Source organism: Sus scrofa, chromosome 7 (assembly GCF_000003025.6).
Source record: "Sus scrofa isolate TJ Tabasco breed Duroc chromosome 7, Sscrofa11.1, whole genome shotgun sequence".
Lineage (NCBI taxonomy): Eukaryota > Metazoa > Chordata > Mammalia > Artiodactyla > Suidae > Sus > Sus scrofa.
Genome location: NC_010449.5, coordinates 25,182,756 through 25,204,143, shown reverse-complemented (window position 1 = coordinate 25,204,143; position 21,388 = coordinate 25,182,756). Strand labels below are relative to the sequence as shown.

Genomic DNA, 21,388 nt, shown 5'->3' with positions numbered 1-21,388 from the left:
GAACTCTTTGCAAATGAGGAGACTGAGTCTCACTTTCATGAAAACATTTACTACACCTGTACCTTTGGTACAGTCTTACCTGACTGTCATAAAAAGCCACGGCTGTGGCTGCAGCTAGGGCTCCATCATGCTTGTGTGTTAGCATCTACATTATTCTAGGCTTTGGGTCCTGTCAAGATTCACAATCATCGGAATTCCCTTGTGTCTCAGCGGGTTAAGGACCCAGCGCTGTCACTGCTGTGGCTCAGGTTTGATCCCTGGCCCAGGAGCTCCCTCATGCCATGGCGAACCCCTCCCCGCAAAAAAAGCACAATCCTTGCCTCCTCTCCCCCGACTCCGTGCCGCCCCCACCCCCTCCTTCCTGCGGTCCTTCCCGGGGCTTATTCAGGGCTCTGGGTCAGGTGTTCCTTCGGTTCAGGGCTGGCCGCACAGCCGGGCATCGGTAACCGGCCTCTCGCAGCTCCCAGGGCTTCCCATCCTCACTCAGCACTTCCTGGCTCCTGCCCGTCCTGGCAGTAGATTAAAACGTATTTCAGGCTCTCCTCCGCATCGCGACGCCTCTTTCCTTGATGGACGCCTGGCTGAGGGCGCGGGAGGTGGACGGGTCTGCGAGCCTGTGCACGCGTGCGTGCCCCGGTTTCTCATCTGCAAACTCCCGGGGGCAGGCCGGGGGAAGGGCTGCCTTGCACTCTCCACCCGGCAGGCAGCGCCCCCGCCCCTCTTCCGGGTACCTCTTAATCCAGGCGGATCCCAGACTTCACCGTCTTGATCTTCCCGGTCCCCAAGGACAAAGTCCTAATGTTTGAAATCCTGAAGCGTTGGAGCTCATTCAGTTTCGACCCCAAGGAGCTCTCCAACCGGGATCTAGAAGCCGGGTCTCGCAAAGACAAGTGGGCTGGAAAACCCAACACAGGTGCAAACCCTTTATCACGCGCCGGCGCCGCCGGCTCCGCGCAGCTCCCCTGCCTCTGCTGCCCCCTGGTGCTGGCGCGAGACCTCGTCCCTGGCTAAGCAGCAAGCGAAATGCTTCGGATCCCTAGGACATCCCTGAACCCCTGCCCCTCTCTCGTCACCCACTGAACCCCCACTCCTACACCCTCATCCCAGGAGGGGGCCGAATGGCACGGAAGCCCCTGGACCTCGTCTGTTTGGGGTCAGGCTATGGCCCGGGTTTCTGGGATCAGCCACGCCCTCTCATCCATTTCAACAGCTTCAGACACCCCCACCTCCAGCCCCCTCCCAGGCCTCAGCCGAAGAGAAGGTCAGCCCTAAATAGACGCTCCCCACTCTTCTCACCCTCACGCACTCCCAGCTCAGGCGGGCGAGAGCTGAGGTTTCTCCGGAGCTCTCTCTGCAATTGGAGCCAAACCCGCAGAGGTCGCCCTCAGAGCACAAAGGGGAGTGTCCCCAAAGGTCACTTTTGGTCAGATGCTCTGAGCTCAGAGGGCTTTTCTCCGTGCAAACAATACCATGCATTTACTCAAATAACATTTATACTTGGCGGTTAGGTCCCCAGGCCAATCCACAAAAGCCTATTTAACTAATAGGCCAAGCAACCCCATCTAACAGTTTTATGAGCAAGTCTGTGCCAAGTTGCAGCTGACGACGCCAGGACGTGTCCCACCCCTCCAGCAAGCTGGGGCCTGCCTCTAAGGAAAGATGAGTGGAGTTCAAAGGCTGCGCGCCAGAGGTGGAAGTTTGGGGGTGGGGCTGGGCGTGAGCAGTGCAAGTGTTAGGCATTTGGACACGTGGGTGCTGGCAGGGGCTCTCGTGGCTTGTGGGTAGTGAATGCTTCTAGATGGAGTGGGGAGGAGAAAAAGGAGAGAGAAACAGATTTGGGGGAGTGACTTTGGGTTTGGTTGGGTCAGAACATAAATTCTTGTAGGAGGGGCTGTATTCTGGAGTGTCTTGGCTGCCTCTCAAAGGAGTTTTATTTGAACCTAATAAGGAATAGGGAGTCACTGATGGTGTTTGGAAAAGTAGGTGCTTTGATGGAGTTGGGTGCTGGCAAGGCCCCACCCAGGTTGGAGGAGGGTGTGAAGGACAGCACAGGCTCAAACACACCACAGGTTGGGAGGTTTAGGAGGGCAGGACTTGAAGGGAGACAGGCAATGAAATTATAGTTCTATTTCTGTGGGGGTGGGTCCCTTAGCCTGTCACATCTTGGAGCTGCTTCTTAGCCTTGAGCTGATAATTGTTGGCTTCTGTGACCTATGGTCAAAAAACAACGTGTGGAGTTCCGGTTGTGGTGCAGCAGAAGCAAATCTGACTAGTAACCATGAGGTTTCAGGTTCTATCCCTGGCCTCGCTCAGTGGGTTAAGGATCCAGTGTTGCCATGAGCTGTGGTGTAGGTCGCTGACAAGGCTCGGATCTGGCATTGCTTTGGCTGTGGTGTAGGCTGGCAGCTATAGCTCCGATTTGACCCCAAGCCTGGGAACCTCCATATGCCGCAGGTGCGGCCCTAAAAAGCAAAACAAAACAACTTGTAAAGTTCAGACCACTTAGATACCTGTACTTGGGAGTGCTACATATTCCAGAAGGCCATGGGCCTTCTCTTGTTCATCTTTTTCTTATCTCTGTCTCCTCTTGGTTATCAAGTCGGTGAACTGTGGCACCAGTGGGTGAATTCTTACACATTTTCTTTGGCGAAGCTATAAGCACATTATTTTGGTTATAGCTGTTGTTTTGTTCATGTTGCTATCAGAGATGACATTCATCAGCAAAGAAAAGCTGCCTTAGATATACCTGAACCCACTTAACTGTAGACATGCCCAGTATCATTTCACTGTGTCTTTCTAGAGCAATTTCATGGCTCTTGCAAATGCTTTGAAGATATTAAATTTTCATACCCAGCAGGCATGAATACAACATGGGATACTGCAAAGTACAATGGGCACTGAATTGTCTTATTGATTTTTACCACTAATAAATCTATACCTTGTCCTTTCTGAAATCTTTGGTGATGGCGCCACATTCAACAGATGCGACCCGGCTCACTCAACAGTGTCTGGGATTCCTTCTCCATCCCATCAGTCACAGTTTCTGGGGCTCACAGAATCTCATGTGCTCTTTACCAGCAGGCACCGTGGACGTGTATGATGTTGGATAAAGCACCATGTAAGGTGTGGTCACCAGGAAGATAAAGAGCAGTGAGAGAGCTGCTAGAGGGGGTCCCGCCCTGGGACCGGAGGAATCCATTCCATCGTGGTCTCTGATGCTTGAAGGGATATGCACTTTGAGAGCTCCAGTTTATATCTCCATGAGTCTGCTCTTATTATATTTGGCTCTGAACCAGAGATGCTGAGAGTTCCCTGGTGGCCCAGCGATTAAGAACTTGGTGTTGTCACTGCTGTGGCTAGGGTTCAATCCCTGGCCAGGGAACTTCCATATGATGTAGGAGAGCCCCCCAAAATTAATTTTTAAAAAATAAATTAGTAAAAAATAAAAATCAAAAACCTCGGAGTTCCCATTGTGGCTCAGCGGGTTAAGAACACAACTAGTATCCGTGAAGAAACGGGTTCTATCCCTGGCCTTGCTCGGTGGGTGAAGGATCCGATGTTGCCACCAGCTGTGGCATATATCACAGATGCGGTTCGGATCTGGTGTGGCTGTGTCTGTGGTGCAGGCCAGCAGCTGTAGCTCCGATTCAACCCCTAGCCCGGGAAACCTCCATATGCCAAGGGTGCAGCCCTGAAAAGACCAAAACAAACAAACAAACAAAAAACAAGACAAAATTCCTATAGCCCTTTTAAAAAAAGAGAGAAAGATGTTGTACATATTGGTTAGAATTAAGTTGAGCTGTGAGAAACAGTAAACATTGAGAACAATAGTGATTTAACCAAGATAGACTTTTCATGTCTTCTTTACACAGAACCCAGGGCATGTATGGTGTTTCATGGTGTCGAGTGTCGGGCGTTTTCCCTCTTCTTGCTCCACCAGCCTCGACGTGGCTCCTCCCTCTCAGGTCCAATCTGACTGCCTGAGCTTTCACATTTGCATTCCAATCAGCTGGAAGGAGGACGGGAAAGGAACCACCGCCCTCTTTTTTTGTTTTGTTTTGTTTTTTGTCTTTCTGCTATTTCTTGGGCCGCTCCCACAGCATATGGAGGTTCCCAGGCTAGGGGTCCAATTGGAGCTGTATCCACCGGCCTATGCCAGAGCCACAGCAATGCGGGATCTGAGCCACGTCTGCAACCGACACCGCAGCTCAGGGCAACGCCGGATCCTTAACCCACTGAGCAAGGGCAGGGACCACAGCCCTCTTTTAAGGCCATTTTCTAGCAGCTGCACACAGCCCTTCTGCTGAATAGTGCATTGGACAGAACTTAGATGTGGCCGCATAGAACTGGAAAGTAAGATGGGAAACTCGTACTTATTCTAGAAATCCATGTGTCCAGATAAAATGGAAAGTTCTATTAAGGAACTGGGGGATTATGGATATTGGGGAACAGTTCTCTGCATGCCATGTCTCTGAATTACTTCCCGGGAAAGATCCAGAAATGAAAGATTCTGCAGTGGTGCTTTTACCAATAAGGCAGCCCCATAATTTCCATAAAAATCAATTGTTTAAGAACATATTTTTGCCCCAATGGGAGGAAGTTCCGATGTAATCTACCCACTAGGGCTGGCCTAAAGACCAACATCTGTAGGCAAAGCATTAAGCAGAAATTTGAAAACAAAGAAGCTGTCTATTCTGTTTTGCTGGCAAACCTCCCCCTAGGGATTTCTTGAAGTTTTTGTAGGCTGTTTGGGGCACCTGGAGCTTGTGCCTGTTGCCACAGAGGCATAATTTCCTCTGTGACTCCTCCATGAGTGACCTCTAATGGTGCGCCTGGTGCTGAGTCTCTGAGATGGTCATTGACCTTGTTGGAGCATCAGTAGAATAGTTACAATATGCATCACCCCAAGATGATTTTTTTCTTTCTTGTCTTTTGCCTTTTCTAGGGCCGCACCCTTGGCATATGGAGGTTCCCAGGCTAGGAGTCACATCGCAGCTATAGCTGCCGACCTACCCCACAGCCACAGCAACGAGGGATTGGAGCCGAATATGCGAACTACACCACAGCTCACAGCAACGCTGGATCCTTAACTCACTGAGCAAGGCCAGGGATCAAACCCCTGTCCTCGGGGATGCTAGTCAGGTTTGTTAACCACTGAGCCACAATGGGAGCTCCCCAAGATGACTTTAATTAGAAAAATGTCAACCAGTTAAATTTTCAGTGAGATGAGCCATGTTGGTATGCATTCAAAACTCATATCCTTAAACTCGATATGAGTCCATATGGTCGATACACCTCTTTGGTTTCCAGAGCAGTGCTGTCCAATGGAACTTCCTGTGACGATGGAAATCTACACCTGTGTGATCCAATTTGGTGGCCACAAGCCACATGTGGCTATTCAGCACTTGAAACGTGGTTAGTGCACCTAAAGAATTTTATTTTTGATTTTTAGTTTTAATTGAGCTAAATAGCCACATGGAGCTGGGATTACCCCAGCAGAGAGCTTTTAAGTCATCTCACCTTAAACCATTCATATTCAGGGATCCATATGAATTCAGGTCCATTTTTAGTAATATGATGAAGAGATCCAAATTTAATACAGATGTGAAATATGCAGTTTTTAGAGTTCATCTCTGTCCTTTTTTTCGGTAGGGAGATTCAAGGGCAAAGACTCTTGCCTGATCTCAGGCAGAATTTTTCTCTTCCAAAATTTACTGACATTTTGATGGTTTTATGGTCCATTCCCTTTAAATCATAAAATCAATAAGGGAATGCAGAACTTTGGGGAGCAGCTGCTTTAAAAAAAAAAAAAATCAGGTTGAAGTTCCCCTTGTGGCTCAGTGGTAATGAACCTGACTAGTATCCAAGAAGATGCAGGTTCGATTCCTGGCCTCCCTCTTGGGTTAAGGATCCAGTGTTGCCGTGATCTGTGGTGTAGGTCACAGATACAGCTCAGATCCTGAGTTTCTATGGCTGTGGCATCAGCCGGCAGCCATAGCTCTGATTCATCCCCCAGCCTGGGAACTTCCATATGCCTCAGGTGTGGCCCTAAAAAAAGAAAAAAAAAAAAAAGGAATAAAAAAAAAAGAAAGGAGAAAATACACAAAAATAGTCAATATCGAGAATTATAAAAATATGCAGTTCCTATTGTGGCTCAATGGAAACGAATCTGACTGGGATCCATGAGAACCAGACTCAATCCCTGGCCTCACTAAGGGGTTAAGGATCTGGCATTGCTGCGGCGTAGGCCACAGTTCTGACTCGACTCCTAGCCTGGGAACCTCCAAATGCCACCAGAGCAATCCTAAAAAGACAAAAATAATAATAATAATGAAAATGTTTTAAAAAAATCAGGTCAACTGAGATAGAGTTCACACACAGTAAACGTCATCCTATGGGGTTTGACAAGCGTATTCCTTGTGTAATCACCATCACAATCAAAATAAAGCCTATTTCTACCACCCCCGTAAAATTCTGCCTAGACATGATTGTTTTCAAGTCACCCCTGGTTAATGTGTCATCAGTGTAATAAGCAATTTTAATATACTGGCATTGGATTTAGGCCATCTCTTTAAATTCTGCTCTATTGGATTATGCCTCAGGGTGGAAGAAATTATTGTGGTAATATTGTGAATGTGACGGGCTGGGGCAGCCAAGCGAAAGCCAAATGGTGGTGAACATGGTTTATTGATGTTGCAAAGAATATATCAACCAGATGGACGCATACTTGCTGATCAAGGATTGATTTAGAAAGATCTTTTACTGAGGAAATAATAGCAGCTAACCACATTTTATTTGTTTATTTATTTATTTAGTCTTTTTGCCTTTTCTAGGGCCGCACCCGCGGCACATGGAGGTTCCCAGGCTAGGGGTCTAATCGGAGTCATAGCCACCGGTCTACACCAGAGCCACAGCAACGAGAGATCCGAGCCACGTCTGCAACCTACACCACAGCTCACGGCAACGCCGGATCCTTAACCCACTGAGCGAGGCCAGGGATCGAACCCGAAACCTCATGGTTCCTAGTCGGATTCAGTAACCACTGCACCATGATGGGAACTCCATCCACATTTTATTTTTAACAATTAGATAAGTTAAATATATATAAAAGACTTAGAATAGTCCCTGGCTTCTTGTAAACACTATATAAGAATTAGCCGTTATTCTTTTTTTAAATAATTGATATTTTTAATACTATGTTAGTTTCAGGTGTACAACATAGTGACCCAGGTGTTTATTTTCTTCTTATTGTATTCCATTATAGGTGTTTCTTTTTTTTTAGGAGAAAATGTTTATTTTATTTGCTCTGAGAATACAGGAATTTCTTCAAATTACCTCCTTCCTCTCCTCTTCTAAGATGTGCTGAGCCAGATGGAATTATGGCTGAGCTGCCCTCTCTCTCTTGATCTTGTACATATTCTTTTTTTGTTTTATTGTTATTTCCCCTATACAATTTTTTTTCTACTGTACAGCATGGTGACCCAGTTACACATACACGTATACCTTCTTTTTTCTCCCATTATCATGCTCTGTCATAAGTGACCAGACATGGTCCTCAGTGCTACTCAGCACATTATAGGTCATCATACACTATTGAATATAATTCCCCGTGTTATACAGTAATCCTTATTGCTTATCTATATTACATATAGTAGTTTGTTAATTCCATACTCCTAATTTGTCCCTTCCTCTCTCTCCCCTTTGGTCATCAGAAGTTTTTTTTCTGTGTCTATTTTGCACATAGATTCATTTGTATAATTGTTAAGCGATAGCATATAATCTTTGTCTTTCTCTGTCTGACTTTACTAAGTATAATATTTTCTTTCTTCTTCTTTTTTTTTTTTTTTTTGCTTTTTTTTAGGGCCACCCCTGCGGCACATGGAGGTTCCTAGGCTAGGGGTCCATCCCGAGCTGTGGCTGCTGGCCTACTCCACAGCCACAGCAACACAGGATCCGAGCCACATCTGCAACCTACACCATAGCTCAAGGCAACACCAGATCTTTAACCCACTCAGTGAGGCCAGAGATGGAACCTGCGTCTTCATGGATACTATACTAGTCAGATTCATTTCCTCTGAGCCACAATGGGTACTCCTTCATTCTTTTTTTGATGACTGAGTAATACTGAAAATTAGCTATTCTTCTTCTTCTTCTTCTTTTTTTTTTTTTTTTTTTTTTTGCTTTTTAGGGCTGCACCAGTGGCATATGGAGGTTCACAGGCTAGGGGTTAATCAAAGCTGTAGCTGCTGGCCTACACCACAGCCACAGCAACACAGGATCTGAGTGGTGTCTGCAACCTATACCACAGCTCACTGCAACGCCAGATCCTTAACTCACTAAGTGAGGTCAGGGATCAAACCTTCGTCCTCATGGATGCTAGTCAGATTTGTTTCCACTGAGCCACGACAGGAACTTCCTAAGTATGATATTTTCTAAGTTCACCCACACTGCTGAAAATGGCAATATTTCAATCTTTTTTTTTTTTAATTTTTCTTTTAGGCCTGCACCCAAGCACATGGAAGTTCCCAGGCTAGGAGTACTGCAGCTGCCGGCCATAGCTCATGGTAACACCGATCCTTAACCCCTGATCGAGGCCAGGGATCGAACCTGTGTCCTCATGGATGCTAGTCAAGTTCATTACCGCTGAGCAATGTCAGGAACTCTGAGAATTAGCTATTATTCTTAATACTGCTATAATTCACAATCAACTTCCAAGATTCACCTATCTTTTGACTGGCCAAAATGAGTCGTTGTTAAAGGGTTCTCTCGGTGGGATAGATTATCTCAATTTTCTCCAACTATTTTGTTGTAATTTTTATTTTACATGCTGCGCTGGAGACTTGGTGCTCTTTCATATTTACATTTTTTTTGGTAGGGAAATAGAATTCCAGAGGTTCAAAGTGGGAGTTTTCCATTTCCCAGAATCCCAGTACCAAATTCAAATAACATACCCAGAGGCAGGAGAAACCACCACAGAAACTTTTCTGGTTTTCTATAACCTCCTTTCATGTTATCATAACCTATCCACTTAGTTACTTTTTCCTCCACACGCCCAGATAGTCAAAATAGGCTGGTTAGGTTTCCTAATTAAAAGCTGCTATTGAGCCTGTGTCCCAAAGTTCCTCGAATTCTGCCATGTTGTCATTTGTCCAAAGTGTTTTACTAGGGTGTCGTGTTTCCAGACAGATCTAACCTGTAACAGATCTGAGGGAAGGACATTGGAGCTATTTGTGTTGTCCTGTGAGACGCTCTGCCCTGATCTTTAGGGAAAAGCCCTTTAAAATCAGAGTGAGAATCAAAGGAGATGTGTTGAAGTGCCCTCTTTTCGTGTGCACTGAGAGAGATGGGTTCTCAAAGCTTATAAGCCCTTTATCTTGGTGATTCCCTTTGGCTCTGTTCCCAGGACTCTTCAACTGCATGATTTGAGGGGCTGCCAAGATTATTGCTACGGCTGGAGCTCCTGTATCTGCTAAAACTGGACTGGTTTTGACGCTTCCTTAGCCTCTTTTGTAATTTCATTAGTTGGTCTGTTGTGATCATCGAGACTTTGTCTTTCTCTGACTTTTTTAAACATAGTATTTTCCGGGTCCACACACATTGCTGAAAAAGGCAGTTTTTTTTTTTTTCATTCTTTCTTTATTTTTATTTTTTTAATTTGGCTTTTTAGGGCCATACCTGCGGCATATGGAGGGTCCCAGGCTAGGGGTCTGGTCAGAGCCACAGCAACGGGGGATCTGAGCCGCATCTGCCACCTATGCTGCAGCTGGAGGCAAAGCTGGATTCTTAATCCCCTGAGCGAGGCCATCGATCAAACCGGCCTTCTCATGCATACTAGTTGGGCTCTTAACCCGCTGAGCCACAGCCACAGCAAGAACTCCCCCTTCGCTGTCTTCTTAAATTCTTTTTCATTTCTCAGTTTTCTAGCAGCTTGTCCTACAGATGGTCCTGCCTCCATTACAGGCTCCTAAGGGAGGGCCTGTATTTGTTTAGAGAAACATCGTAGACTCTACTCTGCCTGTCCAATGTGGTAGCCACTAGTCACATGTGGCCACAATAATTTACCTTTAATTAATTTAGAATTAAATGTAAAAAAGTTCACCCCTTGGTTTACCAGTGCTCAAGAGTACATGTGGCCATCTGTACTCTGTTGGGCAGCTCAGATATAAATATTTCCATCAAAGCAGAAAGTTCTAGCAAGGCGGTGCCGCTCTGGGGATCTGTACTAGTATAGTTACTAGTACTCTCTACTTAGGTAGACCCTCTTCTTTCCAAAGTTAATGCTGAAGGGTTGCCTTCTGTTGGTATGTTTCCTTTTTTTTTTTTTTTTTTTTTTTTTTTTTTCCACAGTTGAGCCTGTGGCATATGGAAGTTCCTGGGCTAGAGGTCAAATCAGAGCTGCAGCTGCCGGCCTATGCACACAGCCACATATGTGCATAAGCCACAGCACCGACGACACAGGATCAGAGCTGCATCTGCAATCGACGCCGCAACTTGCAGCATCTCTGGATCTTTAACCCACTGAGCTAGGCCAGGGATGGAATCCAACTCCTCAGAGACAACGTCGGGTCCTTAATCTGCTTAATGGGAATTTCTATTGGTATGTTTCCTTATATTCAATCGTTTAAAAATACAGTTAGAGGAGTTCCCATCGTGGCGCCATGGAAACAAATCCGACTAGGAACTATGAGCTTGCAGGTTTGATGCCTGGCCTCGGATCAGTGGGTTAAGGATCCGGCGTTGTTGTGAACTGTGGTGCAGGTCACAGACGCAGCTCGGATCTGGCGTTGCTGTGGCTGCGGCGTAGGCCGACAGCTACAGCTCCGATTCGACCCCTAGCCTGAGAACCTCCATATGCCGGGAGTGTAGCCCTAGAAAGCAAAACAAAACAAACAAACAAAAAATGATTAGAGTTTGATGCCAGAGCAGTGATTAGCATTTTTTTCATGGCTGCTGTCAAAGGCACAGCCAAACCACAGAAGCGATGGTGCTTCCAAAGCCTCTACATTTGGCCATATTTATTTTGATTTTTGTATGTCTAACCTTTTCTCTGACTTATTTTGTTAAGAATGTTGGACTATTCACAAATCATTGACAAATTCCCTTATTTCTTCACCCAAGTCTAAATTCCACTGATGACCACTAGGTGGAGATGGGATCCTATTTCATATTCTTTGGCTGTAAGGAACACTTAAAATTCAGGTTCTTGGTGATGGATAATCTGATGTTTTCCTCAAAAATCCTGAAACATTTCTCATAAAAATTTAAAACCACCTCACGGTTTTAATTTCCTACAGTTGCCCAATAAAAAATGGGAAGAAAAGAAGTACTAAACTGTTTACCTTCTATGTTTCCTTATGATAATTCTCTACCTGCAAGAGGGCAAGCTTCAAAACCTGATTTGATGGTTAAAATTCTGCATTAATCCACAGCTTTATGACTCTACTCTGATGATACCATATTAGGAGGAATTCTTGGCCAAACAGAAAAACAGGGAGAACTTCTTTTTGTCAAACCCTATATTAATCTATTGGTTCTGCTTCATAAGCAGAGGATGAAAGGTTCAGCACTCCAAGATAACAGTTAAAATGGCTTTTGGAGTTCCCTGGTGGTTCAGGGGGTTAAGGATCCAGCTTTGTGACTGCCATGACACAGGTTGCTGCTATGGCGCACGGGTTTGATCCCTGGCCCTGGGATCTTCCACATGCTGTGGGCACCGCCCCCCACCACCCCGCCAAAAAAGGCTTTTAAACTAAGTTCCTTCTAGTTATGACTCAAGATAGTATTAAATTAACCACTAGGCATTATGAACACTGGTTTCACAGTCCTCTGCTGCCAAGGTTTGTTTCTTTCCTCTCAAAATCCCCAATCACAAAGCCTCACTCATCTTAGCAGGGCCGTCAATGAGATGATTATTCACAGTCAAACTCCTTGGTTGTGAAATTCTTTGTGTACAAAGTGGACTTTTTTTTTTTAAAAAACCAAGATGGATAACAGTGAATATATCAAATTACAACTTCTGGAGTTCCTGTTGTGGTGCAGTGGAAACGAATCCCACTTGTAACCATGAGGTTGAGGGTTTAATCCCTGGCCTCGATCAGTGGGTTAAGGGTCTGGTGTTGCCATGAGCTATGGTGTAGGTCACAGATGCAGCTTGGATCTGGCATTGCTGTGGCTATGGCATAGCTCTGTAGCAGCTGTAGCTCTGATTAGACCCCTAACCTGGGAACCTCCATATGCCACAGGTAAACCCCTAAAAAGAAAAAAAAAAAATTACAACTTCTCTTTCACATCTGGGGCAGGGATCAGACCTGTGCCATAGCAGTGACCTGAGCCACAACAATGACAAGGCTGGATACTTTAACTGCCAGACCACCAGAGAACTCCTGGTCTATGTCTGCTTTTATGTTAGTATAGTACTGTTTTTATTACTGTAGCTTTGTAATATATTTTGATGTTACGAAGTGTGATACCTCCAGTTTTGTTCCTCTTACTTTGGCTATTAAGACTTCTGTCATTCCTTATAAATTTTAGCATTAAAAAAATTTCTGTAAAGAATGCCATTGGTATTTTGAAAGAGATGGCATGGAATCTGTAAGCCACTTTGGAGAGTATGACCATTTTAACAATATCAATTTTTCCAATCCATGAATATGGGTGTCTTTTCACTTATCTGTGTCTCCTCTGCTTTATTTCATCAGTTTTATAGTTTTCAGTGTAAAAGTCTCTCATCTCTTTGGTTAAGTTTATTTCTAAGTATTTCATACTTTTTGTTGCTATTGTGAGTATGATTGTTAGCAACATTTAAAAATTGTTAAGGAGTTTGTGAAACTCTTGAAAATGTCTGAAATTTCTAGATCAGAGCTTGAAAACTTTCTCTCTCCCTCCCACTCTGTCTCTCATACACACACACACACACACACACACACACACACACACACACACACACGGCAGCCCATGGCGTGTGGAGGTTCCCAGGCCAGAGATCAAATCCGAGCCACAGCTTCGACATACACAATGGATCCTTTAACCTACAGCAATCGGATTCTTAACCCACTGCACCACAGCAGGAACTCTGGAGTTTGAACACTTCTGATGTCACATAAATCATCTTTCCAGGACATATTAAGGATATGTAATTACTGTAGGATATAAGGAAGGCAATGAGAGCAGTGTCATAAGAACGTCCACAGACCAGCTGTGTGACCTTGAGCAAGTAAAGCAATGTCTCAGAGTCTCAACTATTTTACCTATAAAAAAGGATTCTTTTTTCTTACCTTCAATGACTCCTGCTAAAATTAAGTAGGATGATATAAATAAGACCTAGAACCTAGGGCCTCGCTCACTGGAGGTTAGAGTCCTGGGTTCCCTTGTCAAGCATGATGGGTTAGATTAACACGGAGCCAAAAGAAACACAAAGGACAGAGCCCCAGTTTGTTCAGAAGTGGCTCAAAGGAGCTGCCCTTGGGGCATGGCCTTAATGCTTGAAAAGGAGCTTTTATTAACTTAATACCGATAGTTTCTTTCTTTGCACCTTTTCTTTCACTTGGGAAAGGGAGATAGAAGAAACAGAGTAAACAAGAGTTGAAATTCCCAGGCTTCTGCTGCTACCCAGGTGGTGTGATAGGGCCGAGTCCCAGGGTTTAAATATCAGGATGGTGAATGTCAAGAACAATGGATTTTTCAAGGCTGTTAGAGCCGCAGATCTGCTGCCTCCTCTGGTCGGATGTCTCCTTTCTACACAGTTTTCTTTAGGACCCAATAGTCACTACTGTCTTCTCAACAATTTCAGCTTCACCAGGTCTTCTGCTCTGTTGCAAGTTGAGGAAGCCCTGAGAAGCTGGAAGCCTGAGAAGGCAACTGAGGCAGCTTCCCAGCCCCGCAGATCCAAGTCCCCGGGACTCCACATCACACTGAGCAATGAGCTCCTCAGCTTCAAAACCGGTCAGAGAGCTCCAGGCCATCCTCTCCCTGCCATGAGTCTCTCTCACATGGCAGGGGGACCCCATCTTTTCTCTTACTAATCTGAATCCGTTGGCCTCTGCACCTCACCCCACCCCTTCCCGTCACCCACCACCCTGCTCACCATTCCCCCCAGAGGAGCCTCCAGCCCCAATTTCCAATGTATCCATAGCAATGCCCACCACCACCCCTGCTCCCCAGAGCAGCTTCTCCAGCGCTCATCCTGCACTACTGCCTTTCTCACTTCCTATAGGACACGGTCCTGCCTCCCCCGCCACTTCCACAGCCCCTTCCTGCTCTCTGATTCAAGCTTCTCCATTTCTTCTCTCATCTGTGGACACGAGATCTACACCTGAGCTGCCCTTGTTCAAGTCTCTGCTCGTTTGAGTGAGAAATGTCTCAAGAATTTACCCCCCCACTTCTATCTGAGAAAGGGGTGTGATGGGATGGCATTTGAGAGGAAGAATTTGAGAGTTTTGGTTGCTTATCACCACCGGAAGTTAGGGAGGGAACCTGGGAGAAGCAGATTCTCAGAAAGAAGTAGAGCTGGTTTTATGGATGCAGTTGGGGAGGTTGGGGAATTACTTTTTCCTCTTTTTTTTTTTTTTTTTTTTTGGCTGCCCAATGGCATACAGAAGTTCCCAGGCCAGGGATTAGAACCTCTGCCACAACTGTGACAACACCAGATCTTTTACCCCACTGTGCCCGGCCAGGGATTGAACCTGCATCCTGGGGCTGCAGAGACGCCGGTGATCCCATTGGGCCACAGGGGGAACTCCAGTTGGGGAATTTTAACATAAACAACCTCACCGATCCTCTCACACCTGGTTTTGGGGTTGAACTGAAATTAGAAGAGGCCATTTCCTGTTTCCCGCTTCCTCGCAGAACCTATCCTGATGTGCTCTGGTCTGGTTCCCGATATGGGGGGACAATCAGCTGCTGGCCTTAACCCACCCCCCCACACCCCACCCCCCTCCTCAGACCATCACTGTTCCTGGAATGGGGTTCCTGTGTGGTTCTGTTGAAGGGACCTCTCCTTGGAGCACTGATCCTACAGCGTGACCTTGGGATCTGCATTGTCCAGGATGTTGTTTCAGCAACATTTCGATGCTGAAATGTTCTCTTGATGTCCCCTCTGTGAGAACCGTGTCCCTCAAGAGTCGTTTCAGACCACCAGCTACCATTGTGCCGAACAGACACATGCCCGGCTCTCTTTCTCTCTCTGGTGGGAATAGTGGCCCCTGGACAACATCGAAGCCCCAAAGCCTTACTAAGACAGTGGGCCCACCCAGGAGAGCCCACCAGGGTCATTCCCCTGAGCCAGGACCTCCGAGAGCAGCAGCTCTGCCCTTACTGGGCTGTCTCTGCCCTGAGCCAAAGGGGAGCTCAGCATCTCTTAAGGACATCATCACAACTGCCACCAGTGACCTGCAGGACCACCATCCTGCCACTGGGAAAGGCCGGGGCCAAGAGAATTGCAGTCAGAGCAGCTCTCAGTCCATGGGCCTCCCTCCAAACATAAGAGGTAACACGCCTGGACCGCCTCCTATAACCCCAAGGTGTGGCCAGATTCCAAAAAAGAAAGCAATAAGCAGGAATTATCGCTCTCCAAGCAGAAGTCTGGCATAAAGCACATGATTCTTCAGAGTGTAAAATTCACTGAAGACAAAATAAGAAGAGGGATTCTCATTTTGAGCAATTGAGTGACTCAGAGGGTTTGGGGTTTTTGATTGATTGTTTGGTTGGTTTTCCTTGCCCTGAAATAGATCCCAGAAATGTCATTCCCCCTCCACGGTGACCGCCAGTTCCTCCGGCAGGGATGTGGCCTGAGACAGAGCAAGTCCAAAGTGGTGTTAAAGACCTCCAGCGGGTAGACTGTCCACACAGGATTCTGAATTGGTTCTGGGAGCTGCACGAGCCATCACGCAGTGTGACTGATGTGTGTTTTCTCCTTGCGAGAGTCTGCTGGACCTCAGAGGTATAAACGTATAAAGAATGGAATGAGGGTCTCTCAGTTTTGTTTTGCTTGTTTCTTTTTATAGCTGCACCCTCAGCATATGGGAGTTCTCAGGCTAGGGCTTGAATCAGAGCTGCAGCTGAAGCCTACGCCACAGCCGCTGCAATGCTGGATCCAAGCCTCATCTAGGACCTGCACCACAGCTTGGGGCAACTCAGGACCCTTAACCCACTGAGCGAGGCCAGGGATCTAACCTGCATCCTCATGAATACTAGTCGGGTTCTTAACCCACTGAGCCACAACAGGGATTCCTTCTCTCAGATTTAATACCAAATAAGCCGTGGAAAAGTAAGTGCACGTGGAAAAGTAAGTGCCGTGGAAAAGTAAGCACTTGTCTTTTCTGGGCCAGTTTCTTTACTTTTTTTGGCAGCCGGGGCGGGGGGTTGGGGGGGTGCTGCACCCTCAGCACATGGAAGTTCCCAGACCAGGGATCAAACCCGTGCTGCTGCAGAGACAACACCGGATCCTTAACCTGCTACACCACAGCGGGAACTCCTAGTTTCTTTACTTTTGAAATGGTGATGGTAGCACCTGCCTTCTCAGGTGCTCCTCTGTGAGGGGAAATGAGAGCATAACATATAAAATGCCTTAGAAACAAATATCAGAGAGTTTTTGAAGTAGTTAAATAAATGTTTGATTAATTGAATAAAAGCATCTATTCAACTTAGGTTTGCTCTTGGGAACAGAATGCATTATATTAAAGTGGTCAGACACAGGTTAAGAATGATATTTCCTGGCTGTGAAGCCCCCTTTCTGCTACATCCCACCTTTTTTTTTTTTTTAACCTGAAGTGACTTAAAGTCTTCTAATGTAGAATGGAGACTATCACGGAGCCTATAATCGTTTAATAATAATAATAATATCTGGGAGTTCCCGTCGTGGCACAGTGGTTAACGAATCCGACTAGAAACCACGAGGTTTCGGGTTCGATCCCTGCCCTTGCTCAGTGGGTTAAGGATCCGGTGTTGCTGTGAGCTGTAGTGTAGGTTACAGACGAGGCTCGGATCCCTCGTTGCTGTGGCTCTGGCATAGGCCGGTGGCTGCAGCTCCGATTCAATCCCTAGCCTGGGAACCTCCATATGCCGCAGGAAGCGGCCCTAAAAAAGACAACAACAAAAAAATGTCCATTCATTTGAAAATAATAATAATAATAATATCTGGTCCTACAAGGATACTAAGGTCTTATGATAGAGGGGTGGGAGGACAATTCAGTATTGCTTCTTCTTTTTTTGTTTGTTTGTTTTTTTATTATTATTCTTTTTCCCTTATTCTTCTTATTTTTTTTTAGGGTCACATCTATGTCATATGGAATTTCCCGGGCTAGGGGTCCAATTAGAGCTATAGCTGCTCTATAGCCATAGCCCCAGCAACACAGGATCTGAGCCGCATCCACAACCTATACCACAGTTCACAGCAACACCGGATCCTTAGCCCACTGAGCAAGATCAGGGATTGAAGCCACGGCCTCATAGATACTAGTCAGGTTCGTTTCCACTGAGCCATGATGGGAACTCCTAATATTGCTTCTACAAGAGTTGTGTTACCTTGGGGACAGTTACCTAATCTCTGTGGTCAGTTTCCTAATACACAAAATAATGCTGTACCTGGGGGCGTGAAGATTCATTGAGTTAATGGAGAAATTGTAAGTCCTCGATAAATATGCTTATTATTGTGTTCATCCTTTGTACATTCTAGAACAACATATATAAGAGAGGAATGATTTGTTTTCGAAATGTGGTTAGACGGACCCAACTGCAGTTTTATCAGGACAGGGGCCTTTGGAAAGGGGTTCTTCCCAATTCAAGGCAGCATATGAAATTTCCCAGGCTAGGGGCTGAATCCGAGCTACAGCTGCTGGCCTATGCCACAGCCACAGCAAAGTGGGATGCAAGCATCATCTGAGACCTACACCACAGCCACAGCAATGCAGGATCGCTGACCCACTGAGCAAGGCCAGGGATCAAACCCGCATCCTCATGGATACTAGTTGTATTTGTTTCCGCTGCACCAAAACAGCAACTCCCTCTCTTAGTTTTCGATTTCTCCCTGTGGTTTTGACTTTTATATCTTTCTAGAAATGTATACATTTTATCTAAAATTTCAGGCTTATTGGCATAGAGTTGATTATAACAAGTGTTTTCATTTAAAAATGTCTGTATATAAACAAACGAACGAAGTCTGTATATTTAATTCTTTCTCCTTTTCATTCCTGATCTATGACAGTCTTGCCAGAGGGGTCATCAGCCTTTTTAAACTTCTTTTTGAAGCAATTTTTTTTTTTTTTTGTCTTTTTAGGGCCACACCTACAGTATATGGAGGCTCCCAGGCTAGGGGTCCAATCAGAGCTGTAGCCGCTGGCCTATGCCACAGCCACAGCAACACAGGATCCAAGCCACGTCTGCGACCTATACCATAGCTCACCGAAACACCGGATCCTTAACCCACTGGGCGAGGCCAGGGATTGAACCCAAAACCTCACGGTTCCTAGTCGGATTCATTTCCGCTGGGCCGTAATGGGAACTCCTGAAGCAAAATTTGATTTGTTTATCCCTATTTTTCTTTTTCTACTTCCCTAATTCTTCCCTGTCTTTATTATTATTTTTGTAATTACTTAATGAATTTTATTACATTTATAGGTGTGCCACAATCATCACAACAAAATTTTACAGCATTTCCATCCCAAACCCTCAGTGCATCCCCCGACCCCCACAACCTGTCTCATTTGGAACCCATAAGTTTTTCAAAGTCCGGGAGTCAGTGTCTGTTCTGCAAAGTTCATTGTTTTTCATTTTTTCATTTTCTAGTTCCCCAATTCTTCCCTGTCTTTATTATTTAGTTTAGTTTTTTTTTCTTTGTTGTTTTGTTTTTTTGCTTTTACGGTTTATCTAATTTTCCATTCTCTTAATGGTAATAATTACCTCATTTGCTTTAAGGCTTTATGTTCCTAAGAAATTTGTTTAAAAGCTAGATGTTTCCTTTTAGGCACTGCTTTTACATATATATATATATATATTTTACAAATATATATATATATATTTTTTTTTTTTTTTTTTTTTTTTTTTAGGGCTGCACCCTGTGGAGGTTCCCAGGGGCCTACAGCTGCCGGCCTACACCACAGCCACAGCAACTTGGGATCCAAGCCGTGGCTGCAACCTACACCACAGCTCACGGCAGCACTGGATCCTTAACCCACTGAGCGAGGCCAAGGATCAAACCTGTGTCCTCACGGATGCTAGTCAGATTCGTTTCAGCTGAGCTACGACAGGAATTCCTAGGTACTACTTTTACTACATAGGTTTTCATGGAGAACTTAATCCTCCATTATTTATATTTTCTTTCTTTTTTATTCTTTTTTTTTTTTTTTTTTTTTTTTGTCTTTTTGTCTTTTTGCCTTTTCTAGGTCCGCTCCCTCGGCATATGGAGATTCCCAGGCTAGGGGTCGAATCAGAGCTGTAGCCACCAGCCTACGCCAGAGCCACAGCAATGAGGGATCCGAGCCGTGTCTGCAACCTACACCACAGCCCTCGGCAATGCCGGATCCTCAATCCACTGAGCAAGGCCAGGGATCGAACCCGCAACCCCATGGTTCCTAGTCGGATTCATTAACCACTGAGCCACGACAGGAACTCCTATTTATATTTTCATCCCCATGTTTGTTTAATTGCATATTTTGGATACATGGAATTAATTTCTTTCCTTTTTTTCTTGGCCATGCCTGTGGCATGTGGAAGTTCCCAGGTAATTTCCCCCACCCCTCCCCACACAGCAGCTAGCTGTGGGATCTCAGTTCCCAGACCAGGGATTGAAGCCAGGCTGCAGTGATGAAAGTGCTGAGCCCTGACCATTAGGCCACCAGGGAACTCCCTCAATATCTTCTTTTACACCATGTCATACTGTATCGTAGCCACTATTCTGATATCCCCACCCCCACCTGCCAGGCTTTCCTCTCTTCCTCCCATCTTCTTTCAGGGGCCCCTGCGAGCACCTTTGGAGTCCCCAGTGTGTGAGCTGGTTTTATGGTGTCTGAATCCCAATTGCGGATCAAGGCCCTCTCTCTCCCTCAGGGTCCAGAGAAAAATATGGGGATACTGATGAGCATGTGTCTCAATTTGGGGGATTTTTCTTTTCTTTTTTTTTTTTTTTTTAGCACATCTGTAGTTATACAATGATCATCACAATCCAGTTTGGGGGATTTTAACATAAACTACTTCACATGGGCTTGGTGGTGAGTTAGAACTAGAAATTAGGTGCTATGAGAATTTGATACAGGAACCTGTGTGTGTTCATCACATTACATTACGTATACAGGGCGGCTGGAGGAGAAGGCCATTTCCTGTTTCTCACTTCCCCTCTGGCCCTTCCCGATTCACAAGCCAAAATAATAACTCCCTCCCTTTAAGGAGTACTACCACCTCAAAAGAAAAACAACAGGCCCACATGTGTCCTTAAAAGAAGAGGTATTAGTGAATATAGACTAGCCACTTAAAACGAGCATGGAAAATCCATTTACGAAAAAATAAGATAAGCTCTTATACGAAAAAACGAATAGGGCATATAGGGAAAACTATGTAGAAGTTCTAGGTGTGGGAGTTCCTGCTGTGGCTCAGCAGTTATGAACCTGACATAGTGTCCGTGAGGATTTGGGTTTGATCCCTGGCCTCCATCAGTGGGTTAAGGATCTGACGTTGCCACAAGCTGCAGTCCAGGGCGCAAATGGGGCTAGGATCCGGGTGTTGCTATGGCCATGGCTTAGGCCAGCAGCTGTAGCTCTGATTCGACCCGTAGCACAGGAACTTCCATATGCTGCCAGTGCAGCCGTAGAAAAGAAATAAAGAACAGAAGAAAAAAATTAGAGTACAATGTGAAATATTGCAAATATTGACAACATTCCAAGCCATAAAGCAAGTCTTGATAAGTTTCTAAGATGTATCACACTGACAAGATTCTTGGATTATAATGCAGTTGAATTAGAAGTTAAGAAAAACCTCGTACATTTTAAAAAATCCCTATATATTTTGTCATTTAAAGGTTTGGAGGATTTTTACTGGATATTGTGTATCCAGCAGTTCCCTTTAAAGTTACCAAGTAAATAAAGTTGATCTTATTTTTTTAACTCAAAATTTGTCCACAGAAACTTAAAGAGGAATAGGAGTCTTCACACCAAGGATCAGGAAGAAAGAGGATTTGTTCGAGCCTACCTGCCAGGTGCTCTGATGCCTTTTCTCTCCCTTCAGAAGGTCTCTTCTCGGGGGTTGTGGTATCAGTTGATTCAAGCCCCTCCCATCCCTGTTGACTCTTCTGTGGGCCAAGCCTCCCTGGCACAAGTGGGTACAATGAATTCTCCCATCTTCTCACCCAGGCTCTTTACTGCTTTACCCAGCAACAGCTCTGCTAACTCAGAGAATTTCTCTG

The 21,388-nt window shown here is 45.4% G+C and overlaps 1 long non-coding RNA gene across 2 annotated transcripts; it reads right to left on the bottom strand.

The window, feature by feature from the left end:
- LOC106504375 lies at nt 34-21,347 on the bottom strand. Of its 2 annotated transcripts, XR_002345633.1 has the most exons (4): nt 21,175-21,347; nt 2,511-2,652; nt 732-895; nt 34-509 (listed from the first exon to the last, which is right to left on the bottom strand). It is a non-coding gene; the product is annotated as an uncharacterized LOC106504375 (long non-coding RNA). The 2 variants fall into 2 exon arrangements; XR_001297803.2 differs by having other exon boundaries at nt 34-895.